Below are 19,630 nucleotides of genomic sequence, written 5' to 3'. Positions count from 1 at the left end.
TCGCTAAAGTGTCAACAACCAAGAACTCTGGGAGCGACCCACAAATACTTAACTCAAAGATCGATGGCGTCACCAGGAAGGCCCGTCAATCGTCTCGCTATACCAAGGTCTACGCCAAGCGCCAAAACAGGTCTACAGTCAGGGCAGCAGTCCGTCGCAGCCGTCAGGAGGCGGGAATCTTCGCGGGAAAAGTCTTCGGGCCACTTATTTCGACAACAGGATCGATGAAGCGGAGTGCACCTTCCCTCGGAGATTTCACACGAAGTTCCTCACGATCGTCGGGCTTGGACCGGTACCACTGATGCAGCCCCACGTTGGGCGCCAACTGAAGGACTGGGTTCTTAAAGACCCAGCGGTGCCAGGGCACAACACCTGAAACCTTCGTAGGTAACCTGCTCCGGCGTACGAATGACAGAGACACGGGACACTTCCTTCGACGTCAAAGATTCAGGGTTTATTTGCTGCAGGGAACACAGAAATCACAGGAAGTACATCGAGTGTAGTTCGGGGAGACTGCTTCAAATTGTTTCTGTGGATCGCTCCTTTTATACAGTTTTTGCCCATAGGACAACATGGCACACAAAGGTTTACAACTCGGTTCCCACCATCATCCCCCAGAGGGGTCGCTTTGGTCACTTTGATACACATAAGGTCCGGAACATAAGTGCGGAAACATTTGGCGATTCCCAACTGTAAAAACCCATCTTCCCACCATTAGCGAATTCCAATCAGCAGTAAAACAGATCGAAAATAGGAACAAGGACAGGTGCAGAGGAAGACGGAGACAGTGGGGAGATCGGAAAGGGTGTAAAAGGGGAGGTATCGGGAAACACGAGATACAGGCATGAAAGGGACGTGCCTAATGAGATGCACGGCTGAGACAATAAGTCCGTGCGGCAAGATGAGCCTCGAGCGGCGCCATCTGCTTTACAGTAGCATCCCCCTCGTCATAAAGACACTTACAAAGGACATGTGTCTTCCGCAAATATCTTGGGAGTCCCAGGGTCGCGAAGCGGACATCGTCCGTTCGCTGGCTACTTGAGGGCAAGAGACAAAATGGATGCCGTATCTAAGATGGAACCCGTGGGTACAGATAGAAATACCCACGTAACAGACGAACGGTTTAGGTTAGCACAGCGAAACTGCGCACACTTACTAAACTCGTCATTTGCGGTTCATAGATACCAGACTCGACCATATTCGTGCGAGTCGAAAACACCACTTACAATTGTCACGGAACCTCACACTTGGACCCCGCTCACAACACACGACACCCTAAAGAACATGAAGAGCATCCACTCTGGAGCAGCCTCAGACTCCTGCCCACCCCACATCTTCCTCAGAGCCGCCACGGCCATCGCACCCGAACTACGCTGAACAATTAACTGCTCCCTCAAAACCGCCACATTCCACGACGAATGGAAACATGCTGAAGTCAACCCCTTCCTGAAGAAACCTTCCGCAGACCCAACTGACTTCAAGAACTTCAGGCCCATTTCCTGCTTCCATTCCCAGCCAAGGTCATCAAAAAGGCCTTAAACACCCAGCTAGCAACCGTCACCAATGCCAACAACGTCCTGGACATCTCCCAATCCAGATTCTGCAGCAACCACAGCACAGAGACTATCCTATCTGCCGCAAACAGACGACATCCGCTCTCTCCTCGACTAGGAGCAAACTGCAGCCCTCATTCTCCTGGACCTCTCAGCTGCCTTCAACACTGTCTCCCATTGCACACTAGCCACCAGAAACCAAGCATCCGTGGAAAGGCCCTTGAATGGATATGCTCATTTCTCACAGGCAGAACTCAAGAGTCAGACTCCCGCCCTACCTCTCGGAATCAACAAAGACCAGATGTGGAGTGCCTAAGGGATCCTCCCTCAGTCCCACTCTCTTCAACATGTACATGGTCCCACTTGCAACCATAGTCAGAAACCACAGGCTCAACTTCCTCTCCTACGCAGACACCTAGCTCATCCTCTCCCTTACCAGGAGCCCAACATCACCAGACAACTTCCAAGACGGGATGAAAGCCTTCGCCACCTGGATGAAGAGCTGCCTGAAACTCAACTCCGAGGAAACAGAAGTCCTCATCCTTGGCTCCACCCCCTCCACATGGGATGACACCTTGTGGCCTCCCGCCCTTGGAAACGCCCCCACCCCGATGGACCATGCACAAAACCTCATAATCATACTTGAGTCATCGCTCACAATGAATCACCAGATCAATGCTGTATCCCTGGTCTGCTTCAACACCCTCTGAATACTCCAAAAAACATTCATATGGATCCCATCCAAATCCAGAAAAACATTTACGCACACCCTCATAAGTAGCAGACTGGACTACAGCAACGCTTTCTAAGCCACAATCAAGAAATGACTCCGCAAATTCCAGACAGTCTAGAACGCCGCATCCAGACTTACCCTAGACATCATCCGTCACAACCACATCACCCAACACCTCTGGGATCTCCACTGGCTCCCCATCGAAATAAGAATAACCTTCAAGCTCCTCGCTCACACATACGAGGCTCGCCACAACATCGGAACAGCTTACCTAACAACTGCCTCTCCTTCTACGCACCCAAGAGACACAGCTGACCAGCTGTCTCTCCCTAGCCACCATCACATGCATCTACAAGACCAGAACGGGAGGAAAGTCCTTCTCCTACCTCGTAGCCAAGGCCAGGAACGAACACCCCCTCCACCAAGTCCCCACTGCATCAGTTCAGGAAGGACCTCAAGACTTGGCTCTTCGGATGACCCCAGGATTCAACAAACCCTCCTCCCCCCAGCGCCTTGAGACCCTCACAGGTGAGTAGCTGCGCTTTACCAACCCTGATTGATTAAATCAATAATAGGACGTTCTGTCACTTCTTTTAACAAATCTGAAAATTAATATGGAAACTTACAAGCAATGATTTCTTTTGACACAGAAGAAAACAAGTTACAAGGGAAAACATACCCATGTGTTATATACAAATAAAAATACAAGTGGAAATGTTTAAAATATAAACACCAGTGAGGCACTGGTGCAATATACTGTTCCTAGCTTAAGGGTGTGGAGCCTCCGGCAATGCCGGAGTTAAAAGCATTACATGTGTTTATTCACAAGAAGTTTTACTGTAAAATCCTGGGCGGTTTTAGGAGCACGTTATTCTCCATACAGAAAGGAATGTTGTGGCAACTCTGCTTATTTGTGTAATGAACTGTAGCGAACAAGGAAAATGGACTTTTAAAGCACACACAGCTGACTCCCTGCAAAGGGAGGGGAAGGCGGGGTGGTGTGTGTGTAAAACCCTCCTAAAACTCTCTGTAGTGAGACTGCAAAAATTAAACACGCTGCCACTGACCAATGAAAAGAAATGAGTGGTGATTAAGCCAATCACTGGTAAATATGCGCTGTCTCAAGCAAGACCTAAAAAGAAAATGACAACAATAGACGAATAGATGAAGTTTGACTGAAATCCCGATTATTATTATTATAAGCTCTTTGCTAATGACAACTAAAATTATTCGAGTGCTATCAACTTTGGCTGATATTATAACTCTAATACAAGAATTGTTCACGAAAATGCACCAGAGAAAATGCCACAAATTAACCCTTGTTGCCTAGTTACAGAGTACAAATTGTAGGTACCAGGACAAATCTCCTCCTTTAATGCCCTATCAGCGCAGAACTACCCACTCCCATGGTGGGAGTCACTAAGAAAACATGGTGTGGTTGAGGTCATGTGTGGGACAGGATGGCAGCACCCACCAGGCTGCACATCCCCTCGGACAGACGCCCACGCATTTTATGGCTACAAGTTAATATATAGGGGAATGGGGTTGGTGTACTCTCTTCGCACTAGCCGCCCTGCTGAGAGCAGCAGGCCTGCAGAAAGTCCCATGGCCAGGATGTAGCATGGCACAGGAGGACCTGGGCACGATAGGATGGTGATGTAAACAGTAGGAGGAGGCATGAGTGCCTTGAAGCATGGCTTCTGGCCTCATAGATACAGAGCCCTCGTCTACCAAAGTGATTGAAAGAGACATGGAAACTGTAAGGGTAATCCAGGTGGTTCAGTGGTACACACGGGTGGACTGAGTTGAAAAATATTGCCAGGTCAAAGAGAGTCCAGGCTAGCATAGCCTTGGGTCAAGTGGTGCAGGAGCTAAAAGAGGGGAGTGTGCGCAGTGAAAGGTTTGAAGCAAGACCTAGAAGTAAGGCCACGGCGGCAGAAGTGCCTCCTGGTGCATGAGGAAGGAGAGCCATTGGCTGGACCACAATTCAAAAACATTCAAGTAATGTTGGTGAAATTTGCAGAGCGCTTGGACACTCACATTTATTCAGAATGGTTTGTGGCATAAGTGGCTGCTTTGCCACAGGAAACCAACAAGAAGGTGGGACATAGAAAGACCATTGGTTTCAAGCCTTGTGTGGGCTAGGCAACAAAGGAGCCACTAAAGAAGGAGGGATACATGAAATAAGAAATGTACCACAAGGGAGCCTACCCATTTTACCTGGAAGTGCTTACACGGCCCGAGTTTAGGACCTACTAGTTGCCTTTAGGGAACTCATGGGGAATGTCTCCATTTGCAATTTTCATCCAGGGTGTTTTTTGAGCAGGTAAATTTCAACCATGGCAGGCTCGATTTCAATGCATCAACAGAAGAGAGTGATATGTGGAAGTGGCCTAAAGAACACAATAGGACACTTGTCTACTTGCATCTTAAAGTCCAAAAGACAGAGGTCAGGAGTCTGCCCCTACCCCACAATTCACTAAAGACGCTATGGCATTTGCTACAGGCACTGCATCATAAGAGATTCTGTGGAGGGTATGTGTAAATCCCAGCTCAGTCAAATTGTCAGGAAGGAGCCGCCAGAAACTAAAACTCAAGAGCCAATTTGACAGACACAACAGATGTGGTTAGCTCAAAGTGCTTCACCTGGTATGACAACATGTAAATGTTCGCACATAAGTTTGACCAATTTCATTTTAAATCAAGGTGGAGTGTGTCTACTGAGTTCAGTTATTCTGCATCTCCAAGTACAATAGTGCATGTATTGGTTTCATAGAGGCAGAGGGGTGGGGCTGGCCAGCTAGCTCACTTCCCTCTTCGGAAAACAATGTACCACCTACAAAGCCAAATTCAGTACTGAGTTTGATTTCAAGCAATACAGCAATAAAACAAGCGCTGACAGAGCCAACTGGTACATTCTTTAGTAAGGGACGTACTTAGAGATGAAAGTCACAACAGATTCTTTGAGAGCTACTACACCAAGTTAGAAAAGACTGCAGACCAAGTCCTTAGCCCATCCCATGCAGTCTACTGTCAAAACTTTCAATGTCCACAAAGACAGTTAGCCCAGCACACTTCTTTAAAGGTCAAGCAATTATCAGAATTATAATACAGTTGTCGCACAAAGATGAGTCGTCGTTTTGTTTTTCTTATTAAACTTCATCTTTTATTTTCCTTTCTTTTAAAAACCCGTTTTGCACCTGCCAACGCGTTTCGTCCACACACGGTCTTCTTCAGGGCTCACAATGTTTTTTTTATGGTGCATTTTCACATGACCAATTTAGACTGTATTTGTAATCAGTCAATTTGGGGATAATCGGCGGCCCATATATCGGGTGTTTTTTGGAGGTTTTCTTTTGTATGTAAACCTCTTTCGCACCAAGTAATATTACAGTGTTTATAACAATGCGAGAAAATCAAACCACGCGATCGTCCACAGCAACAGTAGCGATACTGTTGCTGTGGACGATCCTGAGATTTGATTTTCTCGCTGACATTGCTATAAATGTCTATTAACCGAAAATTGACAGATTACAAATACGGTCTAAATTTTTCCTGTGAAAATGCACCATAAAAAAACATTGTGAGCCCTGAAGAAGACCGTGTGTGGACGAAACGCGTTGGCAGGTGCAAAACGGGTTTTTAAAAGAAAGGAAAATAAAAGATGAAGTTTAATAAGAAAAACAAAACATCAACTCATCTTTGTGCGACAACTGTATTATAATTCTGATAATTGCTTGACCTTTAAAAAAGTGTGCTGGGCTAACTGTCTTTGTATTCGTTTTGGGCGAGCCAGTGGGGTAACTGTTGGCTTACCAATCAGAGGTATAGGGGATTGTGCCTCAAGCCCTTTTGCACCTTTGAATTAGATAACTAGGGATGTTAGGTCTGGTGCGGGAACTTATGCTTTGATCCCCAAAAAATTGCTCCTAAAACATAAACCTTTCAATGTCCCCCTCCTTCAATGATAAAATGACTTTTGGGCCTATACAGCAAATAAAGTGGAGAAGCTGCTTCAGATTACAGAAGGTAAATGGGAGGAGAGGTAAGAAGGCAGATGGGTGAAAAGCAAGGAAGGTATGGAGAGCAAACATGATGTTATGGGAGAGAGCACACTGCCTCACATTCCAGCACTCAATTAACTCAAATGCATTATGGTAAATGTAGTGCATGATAACACTTACTTCAGTAGTAGTCAGGTTGGATAGGGATGCAAAATAGGTGCAGGCACCCTAGAAAGAGCGGCACCCTAGAAAGAGTGCCCCACATTTGCGGATTGCACTTTTCACAAAACAGTGTTTTAAGTCTTATGAAAATAAGGGGGAAGGGTTGTCTTAAAGGAGGCATGTTTTCTTAACTTCACTGAGTTTTAAAAAAAACAACACTGTCAGGGCTCTTTGTGCACGGATTAGTTCACAATGGTGAATAACACCTGAATAGAAGTGAGGGCGTTTCTGCTCAGGCGCCCTGAACACATTAATGGGTCAGCCCAGCGAGAGAATCGGAACGACACCTCCTCCTTGGTAAAACGGAGGTAACTGAGGCGCATTAGCCGCCAGTAAGCCCATTCGGTCCCCACTGGCGGCATATGAAGAGCAGAGACACAGCCCAAGCTCCATGCTGCCCAGAAAAGTGGCCCATGGCTGCACTTCAGATACTGTCCCATTGCTTGAGTGCCCGCCTTACCAACCGAACCTAGTAGAAGTTTTTAATTGTTCACGTGTTTGTCAAAATTCTGTCACTCGCGGTGCAAGCCAGCCAACGTGTGAAGTGAGCTGACCCACTGGCCCATGCTGCAAACTTGCGGGCGGAAGACAGATGAAAAGGACACCCGAAGAGATTAATTAATAGATGAAGGGGACTGACCACCCCCCTACCCCACCCCCATCTTTTAAGTTTGCCATTTGCCGCTACCAGCTCCGAGTCCTAAGAAAGAGCTACAAAAGGATTGAACTCTTACATAAAAATAACGTAAACAGCCAACGCCCCCGTCAAAACAAAACAGAAAATAATAGCTGAACAGACTGGGCTGTTGTGCCGACTATATAAGTAAAAGAAATCAGCGACATCCCTCATCAAAGGCAAATGGAAAATAATAGCTAAATAGACTGAGCTGCTGTGTAAAGTAGGCTTTTGTAACAACAAATGAAACAGCGCGTTTGCCAAACTGTCACATACGGGAACAATCCAGACAATTCCGCTAGTCTGTGTTTTTCAGAAGTGAGACACCAACAGTAGCATCCTTGCACCCACCGCACGCGCTTGGCAACCATTACAAAGAGTCAGAGAAACAGCCACCCCAATCTTAATCTTGCCGTATTTCTCACACTTTGATCATGCACTCTATCAGATATCGAATCTAAGAACTTTGAACTCCACATTTAGGAGTGGTATAGGTGACGCACTCGGTAAAGTCTCGAGCAGTCTTTAACGCTGCATATTTTTTTCCCAGTGAAGTGAAAAACGAAACAGTTTGGGACACAAGACAGCCAAGGGCTCACAGCATTCATTATTAATGTGTTTGAGGCAAAGATCAATAAGAGAGGCCGTCACGTGCCTGTGAAGGCATCCCGCCCCTTGCATGTTATTGTGGTGAAATAGCTGTAGCAGGGTCACTGGATGAGCGCTGAGATTTGAGGCAATCAGTGTGGCATTTAAACAATAGAGCGTATTAACATATGCACCATCTTTACTTTCGGGCTGATGGAGTCGAGCGCGATTCGTATTTCTCAGGAGACCCTCAGACGGGAGGGTCCCCAGCTCATTAAGGGTCGGAAAACGACGACTTTAAATGTCGTGACACTGCAAAATAGCCACCCTCTCCACTGCGGTTAAATAGAAACTTTACTCCAGTTTACGCGAGCCCCAACTTTGTATGGTTGGGAACAGACGTAGTGCGAGCTTCGCGTCCAGTGAGAGGACTTCCAGGGACTGGGAGCTACAACCGCTAAGCCTCGTCTCTGTCCAGTCTTAGAATAACGAGCGAACGTCCAGAGGGGGGAATCCCAGCGAGAGACAGAAGGGGTCACGTCCGACATGGTGCTCAGCTAACAGAAAGACGGACACCGTCCTATGAACCCAAACTGACCACAGAGTGGATTGAGGCGCGCTCGCGGTGTCAGTCATTAACGCAGTGGCCGCGCGCACCAGCCGTTGGCCCGGGACAATTCCAAGCCACGCGACGGTCTGCGACAGTAGAGAAGTCCCAGTGGAACGCAGCGTCGCATCACTCGCACTCACTTGTGTCCCCCAGGCTGTTCAGCAAGCAGCCGCCGCTCTGTCCCACGCTGTCCCGAACTCACGGAGCCCCAGCTCGGCCAAGCCTGCACCCTCCCTGCCGCGCAAGCGCCTCGGGCAAGGGAAAGGGGACGGCCAGAGAGAGAGGAAACAGGGAAGACAGGCCGCCTCCCGGCGTGGCGCTGTGCAGGGAGAGTGCTGTTACTGGGGGGGAGGAGGAGCGCAGGGCGGGACACCGGGGACACAAGTCCGCCTAGAACAATAGTCAAACGGGGCAGAGGGCTTGCTCGGAGGATTTCATGTGTGAATTTCCCAGGGAAGTAGGGATAGGAAAATCACTTTTTTGTTGCTGTTTAGTCCCATAACGTTTAACGTTGTAAATATGAACTTTAAGTATCACAGACAATTAGGTAGAGTTAATGGAAAACGTAAATCGGTTGGATTTGCCCTTTGGCAAGAATATAACGGCTTACTCTTTTTATTGAAGTATGTTAAAATGTCAATAATTAAAATGTCGGCATCTTTTACATAGTCCTCTGTTGGGTCACGGGAGTCATAGCGCAAACTGGTCTCCTAAATATTTATCCCAGTCAACGTTCAATCACTAGTTCACCATCACCTACAGCAGAAACTTTAAGATGCAGAGAAGAGAGAACCCCCCTGTCAACATTTTCAGGCGTAAGGACCCCCTGACAAAAATGTCTAAACCTGTAGTCCGGGCTACTGGATTATGAGGCAAGTGAGCACCAAATTACGCGACAGGCTTGACCACATTGCGTGGCAAGAAAATTTAAATAATGTTATGTGATGACGCGTATTTTGGGTTAGCATTGCTCCGTTGTTTTTTACACACAGTAACACTGAGAATCAATATCACCCTATCAGTACCAGTTTATAATAAAATACAGCAATTAACATCAGAAAGATGTGTATTTAACCTTTGTGATGGGCCTTCCACTCCACAGGAGTATGTGCTGCCACATTAGAAGCTCACCTGGCCCTGGCCTGGACCAGCAGGGGTCCCTTAAAACCCTGGCTGTCTTGTGCAGAGTTAAGCAGTTTACCTATGCCGCTTTCCTCTCGCCCCCTCTCCTCTTCTAATCCCGGATCCCTCTCTCAATTTACAGGCCACTTCATCACCCCTTTATACAATTCCTGAACTCTTCCCATTCAACCTCTCACTTCACCTTTAACCACCTTCTGCCATTCTGTCTTTTCACTGCCGTCATCTCTAACAGTCTTTCACATTTATCTCATGGCCTCTCTGGCCTGTCACCTCCCTGCCCCTCAGCACTTCTCATTCACCTCAAGTCTCTCCATTCAAATTTTGTCTATTTGTATCTTACACCTATTCAGTCCCCCATTCACCTTCCACACCTTTGTCCTTGAACACCTTCTTCAACCAATGTCCCTCTCCCCTTTTACCTCAGCACCAGTGCCTAATTTGAGAAGGTGGTTTTGAGTGCTCGGCACTGGCACCTAATTGTGCACACTGGCACTATAAGAGTCTGCCACATGGTGGCTCTGTCTAATCTGTGTAATTTAGAGATGAGCAAAAGAGCTATTTATTAACTCAATATACATAAAAAATGATACACTCCTGACACCCATGCCATTCTTATAGTTTTGGAGGCTTGCAATAGTCTGAATAGTCACACTTATGCAAGTGTTATGGTTCATTGTTGCATAGATATTGTCATTGGCCGCGCAAGCAAGGCAATGGGTGGGTGGTTAAAGTTGCAGTGGTCTACTGGTGAGGGCCCTGACGCATGTTTTATTACAAATTAATCACTGTTCTGCACCCACTTCAGTACTCCCTCTCTTCCCCTATCACTGCTGTCCCACACCCAGTCCTATGATTAGGATTGCCTGCTCATTATTTTTGATGTCCCAGATGGTGCAAAAATAAGCAGACACCTAAAGCTGTATTTTCTGCACTCTTATCTGTGCATACTTAGAACAGCAAATATAATTAGAAAGCACTTTTAATTGTGTTCTAGGGCTGCCTCAATGATTAATGGCTGATAATTAAAGGGAACAAAGACAGAAAAGTCACATAACAAATGAATACATTTTTTTTATTTATAACTCTATTTACTGTCAAGAGGACATCTTTGCAGGCTCTTTAAACAACACAGGGCTGGCATTTCCTTTAAGCAACCCTACTTTATATTCTTTTTCAGGGAATGCATTCTCACACTACACCAGTAAATGTAAAATGCAAATGTAAGGAATAGGCAGAGTGGGGGCCCAGGGGTAACTGGAACTAAAAAAAATACGAAGCCTCTGTAACCAGTTTACAAAAGGTATGTAAATATGCTAATGGTCTTTAATGACCAGTGAAAAACTCGGGCGTGCCGGAGATAAGACTCCAGACACTGCCCAGCCAAGCCCCCAGCAGCTCGAGCTGCACTGCAGCCGCCAGGCTGAGACACACAAACGGAAGGAGGGGGGGCTGAAGCTATGGGCCTGGGCAGAAGTGCGACTGGGAAGGCGCGACTCCCTTTCTATCACTCCACGGCCCCCCTGGGGGTCACGCCCCACAGTTTGAATACCCCTGATCTACAGGGTTAAGCACTGTGTCCTTCTTTCCTCAATTGATGGATCTTTGAATTTTGCGTTAGGAGTCAAGGAATACATTCAACATTGCAAATTTTAATCTCATCAACTATGTAAAATTCAGTCAATGAAGAGAGATGGGATACATTTTCAAAACCTTTATTCTCATTAAGAGATTAGTACATTATTTTTTGTTGTTTTTATTTTGATTAGTCCATTAAATAAGTTTACAGAAATCTCATTTAAAAAATGGTTAGAATCAAGCATCAAATATTGCATTAAGCACGTTCGAAAAAGTATGATTCCCTAGTCTAAAGAACAGGATCAGAGTTTTAAATTCATAGAACCCATGAAAAGTTTGAATTTAAAAGGGAAAAGCGTGAGATTAGAGGGGCATTAAGCTTCAAAGCCAAAATTAGAACAGCAGAACTTCCCATAAAAGAGTAGTTCAAGAAATTTAGAAGAGTCTCAATAAATCCAATTAAATTAACATACAGTTTCAGTAGCAATCTGTCAAATATCAAAATGGCAAAGTAAAACAAAGGGGTAACACGAGCAGCAGTGACCACAACCTTCAAGAGTCTGGCAAGGGAAAAGAGAAAAAGCAATGCCTCTACCTAGAAACACGTACTGATATAAAAGTCAGGAATATATGTCAAAAACATTGTATCAAGCTTCTTCATCCATGGATCAATAGGATGGTTGCATGATTCAGCTCCTCCGTTTCCCCGAAAATGCATGCATCTTTCAAAGTGTACCACAAAGTTAGCTGCAGTCAGTTTTGTGTAGTTAGATTCTGGAAACATTAGACTTAGTTTCCATAGGCGTTTGAGCTCCGATCAACAGCCGATTTCTCAAATTTTTTTCACTGTGAAAAATATGAACTACTAAATAAATAGCAAAATTGCGGCTTTTAAGCACATTTCAGCAATATTAGTTCTAGTTAAAGAAAACTTACTTCTTAGCCTTTCTGTGGCCTATACGGATAACTATGTCTGTGTTGAACTGTAATTAAAATGACCCAACAGACTCCATTTTGTGTTGCCATGCTCTCGGCAACCTGATGAAGAATTACTTTTCACGTCCCTGCTGAAGCTTGCTCAATCCCCCGCTCCTTGTGGTCGAGCCTATTCCGAGAAGCTGCCTGTGTGCCTCACCCCCACCCCCAGTTGTATCAGAGACTTAGCCACATCCTGTCCATTGTTGGTAACTCAGCCTGTCACGACCAACTCCTGTGCCCTGTGACCACACCATCTGGTCAAGGAAGCACGAGGCTGCACCCTGTGACCATACAATTGAGCAAGGAAGCACGAAGCTGTGTACATTGTCCAATCAGAGACAGATGTCCCCTGGCCACGATTGCACCACAAGACTAACAAAGAACTTGTCAGATGAGGAACTTATCAAAATGTGGACCTATGTATTGTGCAAATGGGCGTGGCTAGTACTATAAGTATGTGTGCGCTGCGGATTGAAGCAGCAGGCTCCGTAGAATTGTCTTTGTACCATTCTGGGACCCTGTCCTTAGCTCGAGCTAATAAATAACTTACTTCCCTCTACGACTGGTTGTCCTGGTCTCTTTGGTAATGTATGATTTAAGCAAGAAGAACCCATAGATTCTAGGTGTCCCCTGCACCACTGGCTTTGACTCTCCTAGTGGGGGAGGGGTCTCCAAAAATCCGGTTCTACAATTTGGCGCCCAACATGGGGCGTCTTCGGTGGTCGTCATCGAGCCTGGTGGTCGTGAGGGGTCCGTGATCGAATTCCAAGTAAGGCGTGCCACTACATCGGCTGAAAATTGTCTTTGTGGGCCCCAAGGTCTCCGATTGCGTGATCCCTCCCTCCAGTGGGCTACCCGACTGCGGCCCCGACTGACGCTCCAGTTATGGTTCCTAGTTTTTGGAGATCGAGACCTTTGTGACACTTGCTGTGTGATGGAAGATTAACGTTCAGGTAAGAGTGGCCCACTTCTTTGGTGAATTGTATTTTGGTTTTGGGTATTGTTCGACTTTTGCAAAAGCCGAAGCCAGAGGGTAAGTACAGTTGAATGCTGTAAATATTAGATTTTACCCATTGATGTTTGGAACCAGGATACACGTCTAGAGATGCCTGGATTTAGTAAGTTTCGGAAATGGTGTCGTTGTTATTGTACACAGGACTCCGCATTGGAGGAATCTTGTCCGATTCCTCCTTTGGGGACCCCTAATCATGAAGTCTATGCTAAACATGGTGTTGGCCTGATTATGTTTTCCTCACTTTGGCACAAATATACAAAGGGTAGTGCTGAATTACAATGGCCAATGTACGGTAGTTATGAACCTCCTGTATTAGATTATTTAGAGGAAAAGTTGTTTCAAAGAAAAGCTAGACCTGCGATGTTTGATTCCTTTCGGGTTTGGCGCAAGGAGTCCAAACAGAAAGAAATCAAACTCAAAAAGAACGAAGCTAAGATAATGCGTATGAGTGTGATTCAGAAAGCCCAGAATCATGATAATCAGAGAATAGAAGAGGGTATAGTAATACAGGATAGATTAAATCGAATGCAGGGAGATGAATGTTACATTACAAAAAAGGTCCCCGAAAAGGCCCGGGACAAGGAGGATGACCCTCTCATGACCTCCATGTTGAACACCCCTCCATCCTATACTCCCGCCATGTATCCGGCCCTTGATCCCGCCCAATTGACCCCCGCTACTGCTCCAGTTGTTGCCCCTGCCAAAGACCTGGTTTGTCTGATTCCTCAGCCACTTGTTCCCAACGCCCGACTGTTCAGGCCACTGTACCAATGCAAGTCCACCCTTCTTTTCCTCTTGTTGCACCTTCCACTGGTCCTGTACCTGTCCAACCTAATATGCCTTCAACTCCCATTGCAACCAATCCATTTCTTGTTGACAGTCATACAACACCTTCCCCCAATGTAGGGCTAATAGCGAATGCATGGTCAGTGGTCCGTGATTATATCCCTTATGTAACTCCGCATAGACCACCCACTCCCAGACGACGCACCTTGTGAAGACTGATAGGTAGTACACAGGAACAACTCGCTATGAGTCAACAAGCTCGTATGTGGATGGAAAATAACACTACGTACACCACTCAGGATATATGGATGACCATGGATCAGTGGACCTGTATTCAACAGATTGACATTTTTTGTGAAATGTGTGAGATACTGATCCAAATGTAGGATGATTTTGTAGGTTGAGGTCCACCCCATGGTCTGTCTGACCTTCGCCATAAGGTTGAAAAAGGGGATATTCAGGGCCCAGCAATATTATGCGATCAAATCACGTTACTAGTCTACAGAGACTCCTTATCTGGTGTTACGTTAAATAAGGGTTTTCCAATGAGGAAGGTACAGCCTGTTTGGAGAGACCACGTTGTTGGCATAGATGGCAACCCTGACACACCGGCAGGTTTTAGACAAATGTGGGTCCATGTCCCTTGGAAAACGTCTGACGTCCTCCAACTTAAAAGCCAATTGCCTGACCCGCGTAAAAATCCAGCAGGTTATTATAAGGAATTGACTCAGACACTCCAATTTTGCATAATGACTTTAGCAGATATAGATATGTTAATGGGACAGGTAGTACCGACTGATGTATGGTCCAAAATACGCCATAATGATCAGACAGAATTTGGCCATATGTGGAAAGAATTTGAGGAAGCTGACAGAGCTCGAACTGGTGGTGAGAAACCCGATCCCATGATCTTAGCCCTTCCGGCCCAGATACTTACTGCCATGAAAAACATGTTGACACCTCACTGTATCAATTGGGACAGATTAGCTGCTTGCAAGCAGAAGAAAGATGACAGTGTCTCTGACTTTTTCACACGATTCGAAAGCACATTCACCGACTATAGTGGACAGGACATGACTTTAGAAGGGGGACAGCGACTGTTTGTGGATACATTTGTGTCGAATCTGTTACCAGAGCTTGGGACTAAGCTAAAAATGTCAGAAAGTGCATGGCCCATCTCCACCCCATCTGTATTTTGACAATGACCCAGTACTATGAGAATAGGGAGAATGAAGAGCGAGATAGAACGGATAAAAAGACGAAAGATTTAAAGACAAAGGTATTACTCCAACAAGCATACCCGACCCAGACCCAAAACAGAGGTGCCCCTAAGTTTCAATGAATGGCTCAGAGACCTGCCCCTGTGACTCCTTGCCCACCGCTGGGACCCAACCAGGGCGCTTATTGTCGCCAGGAGGGTCATTGGCACGACAAGTGTCCCTTGTTGGCCCAGAACAACTCTGCCTCCTCTGACCGCTTCACAGGACAATGTCCCTAGAGAAGACGAGGGCGAGGCGGACCTAGAACACAGTCACAGGACAGGCTCCCCCTTATGCAAGAGAATAGATTTGATACTGCTAATTATTAGGACCGCAAATATTTTACTGAGGATTATGAGCCTGAAGAAGGGACGGGGTTCCTGTCCCACTAGGATTGCCAAGGACAAGAGAAGGGACCCGTGCCTATTCCTGTTGACCAAAAGAGACCGTATGTCCATGTTACAACACTGGGCTCTATGGAAACATTCTTGGTGGACACTGGTGCAACCAAAAGTTCTATTGCTAGGTCTAAAGTCCCTGGGGCCCCCTTGTCTGGCGCATATAATATTTCTGTGGGGTTTTCTGGTACCCCAGTATTTAGCCCCGTTTCACAACCACTGGCACTAACAACAGGACCCTACACAGTTGATTCCCCTTTGGTTTAGACTTCCACATGTGGTGAACATTTGTTGGGTTTAGATCTATTAAAAAGATTACATGCCACCATATACTGTTCTCCTGATGGGGTTTACATCACAATGGGTCTCCCTACCACACATCCAGTATATTTAGCCTCCCCAGATCCCATTCCCAGGAACTTCAGAATGTCCCTCCTGCTCTTTGGGCCCAAGATCATACTGATGTCGGCCTTTTGTCAATACCCCCCTTTTCTGTTACCCTGAAGGAAAATGCTTGCCCACCCCGACTTCCCCAATACAAAATACCCAAAGAAGGGGAAAGGGCATTACTCCATATCATTTCTGAACTTGTTGAAAAGGGTGTGGTTGAAGAGACAAGAGGAAACATGTGCAATAGCCCAATTTTGCCTGTCCTAAAATGCACCTATCCTTCCAAGCCCCCTGTTTATCGTTTTGTCATTGATTTGCGTGAGATAAACAAAATAGTAGTACCCCATTTTCCTGTGGTCCCAGATATCACCACTCTACTGACTATGGTTCCCCCGTCTGCATGTTTCTCCTCTGTCATTAACTTAAAAAACGCCTTCTTTAGTATACCAGTTGATGATCAGAGTAGGGACCTTTTGGGATTCTCATTGGCAGGACAGAGTTTCTGGTTCTGCAGAGCTCCACAAGGATATACAGAGAGCCCTTCAATTTATAGTCAGGCCCTCAAGGGCCAACTTGATTCCCTGTCCCTACCTCAAGGTACAGCACTACTCCAGTACGTTGATGATTTGCTTATAGAGGCAGACACCAAGGCGTTATGTAAAGAAGCTACAATGAAATTGCTCCTGCATCTGGCACAGTTCAATGAAAACGTTTCCCTCTCCAAACTCCAATATTGTCGACATGAAGTGACCTACTTAGGTCATCTCCTGTCGAAGGAGGGACGTCGCCTCACCCCTGAACGAATACAAACAATCAGTAAAATGCCCCCACCAAAGATGCAGAAAGAGGTCCCTGCTTTCATTGGAATCACCTCCTACTGCCGCCAGTAGATACCCAATTTTCCTTTACTCATTAAACCTTTATTGATCCTCACACTTAAAGATGTTCCCCACGCACTTCCTAGGACAAATGAGTGCCAGCATGCATTTGAAGAACTGAAAACAGACTTGTGTTTGGCCCCGGTGCTAGGCACCCCTAGTTATCAGAAACCCTTCACTCTTTTTGTACACGAGCATGATGGTTGCACATTGTCAGTGTTAACACAGCGCTTTGACGACAGACAACGCCCCTGTGCATATTTTTCTGCAGTTCTAGATCCCGTGGCCCGTGCACTACCCAGTTGCTTGAGAGGAGCAGCTGCATCTGCCATATCCATTCGCCAATCTGCTGGCCTGGTCCTTGATACTGCACTTACAGTTATGGTTCCTCAAGCAGTTGACACATTATTAAATAGGACAAAAACTCAACACCTTACTAGTGCACGTTTGTCCGTGTATGAATTCACTCTCTTAGCCAGTCATATCACCATCCGCTGCTGCATTACTCTCAATCCAGCCACATTGCTACCCTTTGTTGATGATGACACTAATTGTGATCCACATGATTGTGTCCTCCGAACGGAGGAAGAGACTAAAGGCTGTGTGGATTTGACTGACACACCCCTAACTGACCCTGATGGTACCCTGTATGTGGATGGTTCTTGCTTCAAACTTCCTGATGGTAGCACAACTGCTGCCTATGCTATCACCACATTACAGACAGTAGTGGAGAGTGAAAGAATACCTTACCAATCAGCCCAGGCTGCCGAGTTAGTAGCACTAATAAGAGCCTGTGAACTGAGTACAGGGATGGCCGTCAACATCTACACTGACAGCCAATACGCCTGTGGAGTGGCCCATAATTTTGGGTGACTATGGGCTGAGAGGGGATTTTTTACTTCTCACGGTACTAAGATACAGCATGGTCATCTGGTCAGCAGGCTGTTAGAAGCATTGACTCTTCCTTTAAAGATATCTGTGGTCAAATGTAGCACCCACAAGAAAGTAACTGATGACATAGGAAGGGGTAATGCATTTGCTGACCAGACTGCAAAGGTAACAGCTAAAGATGTCTCTACCCGTATGTATGTAGCTGGCCCCTCAAACTGGGTACCGGAGAAAGGGATGCACGAGGATACTATTGAGAATGTGAAGGAAAGTCAGGCAGAAGCGACTAGAGAGGAAAAGGCTCTCAGGAAATAGCAAACAGGCCTATTGAATGCGAATGGCTGTTGGACGGATCTGTCTGAACAACAGCGATGGTTGTTACCCTATGCCTATGTTTTACCAGTGGTCACTATGGCTCATGGCCCAGATCACATTAGTGCAAAAGGTATTTGTAAATTGCTAGCTCCGGTATGGCAAAACAAGCACATCCCAAAATATGCCAAGAGGTTAATCAAGAATTGCATGATCTGTTTGATGCATAACCCAGGTAAGGGCACACCAATCCCTGCTGGGAATTTTGCGCCCCCATCATACCCCTTCGAGGTGCTCCAAATAGATTAAATACAGATGGAAAGATGCAACAATCTCCGATATATCCTGGTAGTTGTGTGTGCCTTTAGTAAGTGGATTGAGGCATACCCCCTTAAGGACAACACTGCTATCAGCACTGCCAAAATACTGTTAAAGGAATTTTCCCCCAGATTTGGAATGCCCAGAAAGTTTGTGTAGGGATGGGGATCAGACAGAAATTCCATGCCGCCAATCACCCCCAGTCAGCCGGTTTGGTTGAGCGCCACAATGGAACACTGAAATTAAAAATGGCAAAGATCCAGGCTGACACAGGACTGTCTTGGCTGGACCACCTGCCCCTTGCCCTCCTATCTCGTACCGGACTATCTCCGTATGAGATAGTGTTTGGTCGGCCAGCAAATATTTGGGGAGTACCCCGCCCAAAAATATATTTCGACATTGAATACCCATTGTTGATTGATTTATTTACATGAATTGACCACTAACCTACGTCTCATTCATCGTCAGGTACAAGATATCCTGCCACCCAAACCCGAGGGCCCTGGTCACACCATCCAGCCAGGCGACTGGGTCTGCATCCGCAACTTCCAGAGAACAAAGAACTTGAAGCTGAGGTGGAAGCCGCCCCAGCAAGTGTTGCTGGCTACCAGGTCTGCAGTGAAGGTGGCAGGAAGAAAAAACTGGGTCCACGGAGTGCACTGCAAGACAGTGCCCCTACCACTACCATACGACCGGTGGGTCAAGTAAGGCCTGGGAGACGATAAATGTGAGAAAGTACTGCGCTTTGTACCCTTCAGTGACACCAACATTGCCTGGGCTTCATCTGAACGAGAGGACGATGACATCCTGCAATCTGCCGTTCCTTCGCATCTGAGGTTGCGGGACACTCAACAGCCAGAGCCTTTGTTTCCTGATCAAACAACGCCCAGGTCCACCTGGTACAACCTCCGACCCAGAAAAAAAGGACTGAAGAGACAAAGGTCTCTGCCCTCTGCTTGACATAGTCCGACAAATCGCTGAAGGGCTGTGATACACCGGCGCATTTTTGACCGGAGCCAGTACAGCGGACCAGAACGTGCCAATAGGACCGCCGGAATCACTGACCGGTGAAGCAACCACCAATCACAGGCAGCATCTAGGGAAGACCAAGTGAAGCAGACGATAAACAAAATGAACACTGAAAGCTTGAAGAGCAAAGAAATAAAGAAACAAGAGTACATAAAGACAATACGTGGCCGGTACTCGATCTGTCTAATTGTACTAATGACTATTTCACTGGGACTAGCCTGCCTCGGATGGATAATACACGCTGCCCTAGCAGCACCTGAGTCTTCTACCTCTAC

General features: G+C 46.3%; 1 protein-coding gene across 2 annotated transcripts in view; it reads right to left on the bottom strand.

Annotated features, from left to right (window-relative positions):
* Positions 1 to 8,663, bottom strand: part of PRRG1 (proline rich and Gla domain 1) — a 389,843-nt gene extending 381,180 nt beyond the window's left edge. The window contains exon 1 of one of the 2 annotated variants that reach the window (XM_086934613.1): positions 8,527 to 8,663. The gene's annotated coding sequence lies outside the window, so the exon portion shown is untranslated. The remainder of the gene's footprint in view (positions 1 to 8,526) is intronic. The other variant, XM_086934612.1, reaches the window with a different exon arrangement.
* Positions 8,664 to 19,630: the final 10,967 nt, after the last annotated feature.

Source organism: Lissotriton vulgaris, chromosome 8, assembly GCF_964263255.1.
Source record: "Lissotriton vulgaris chromosome 8, aLisVul1.2, whole genome shotgun sequence".
Lineage (NCBI taxonomy): Eukaryota > Metazoa > Chordata > Amphibia > Caudata > Salamandridae > Lissotriton > Lissotriton vulgaris.
The sequence above is the reverse complement of the archived record's forward strand: the minus strand, read 5'-3'. Positions and strand labels throughout refer to the sequence as shown.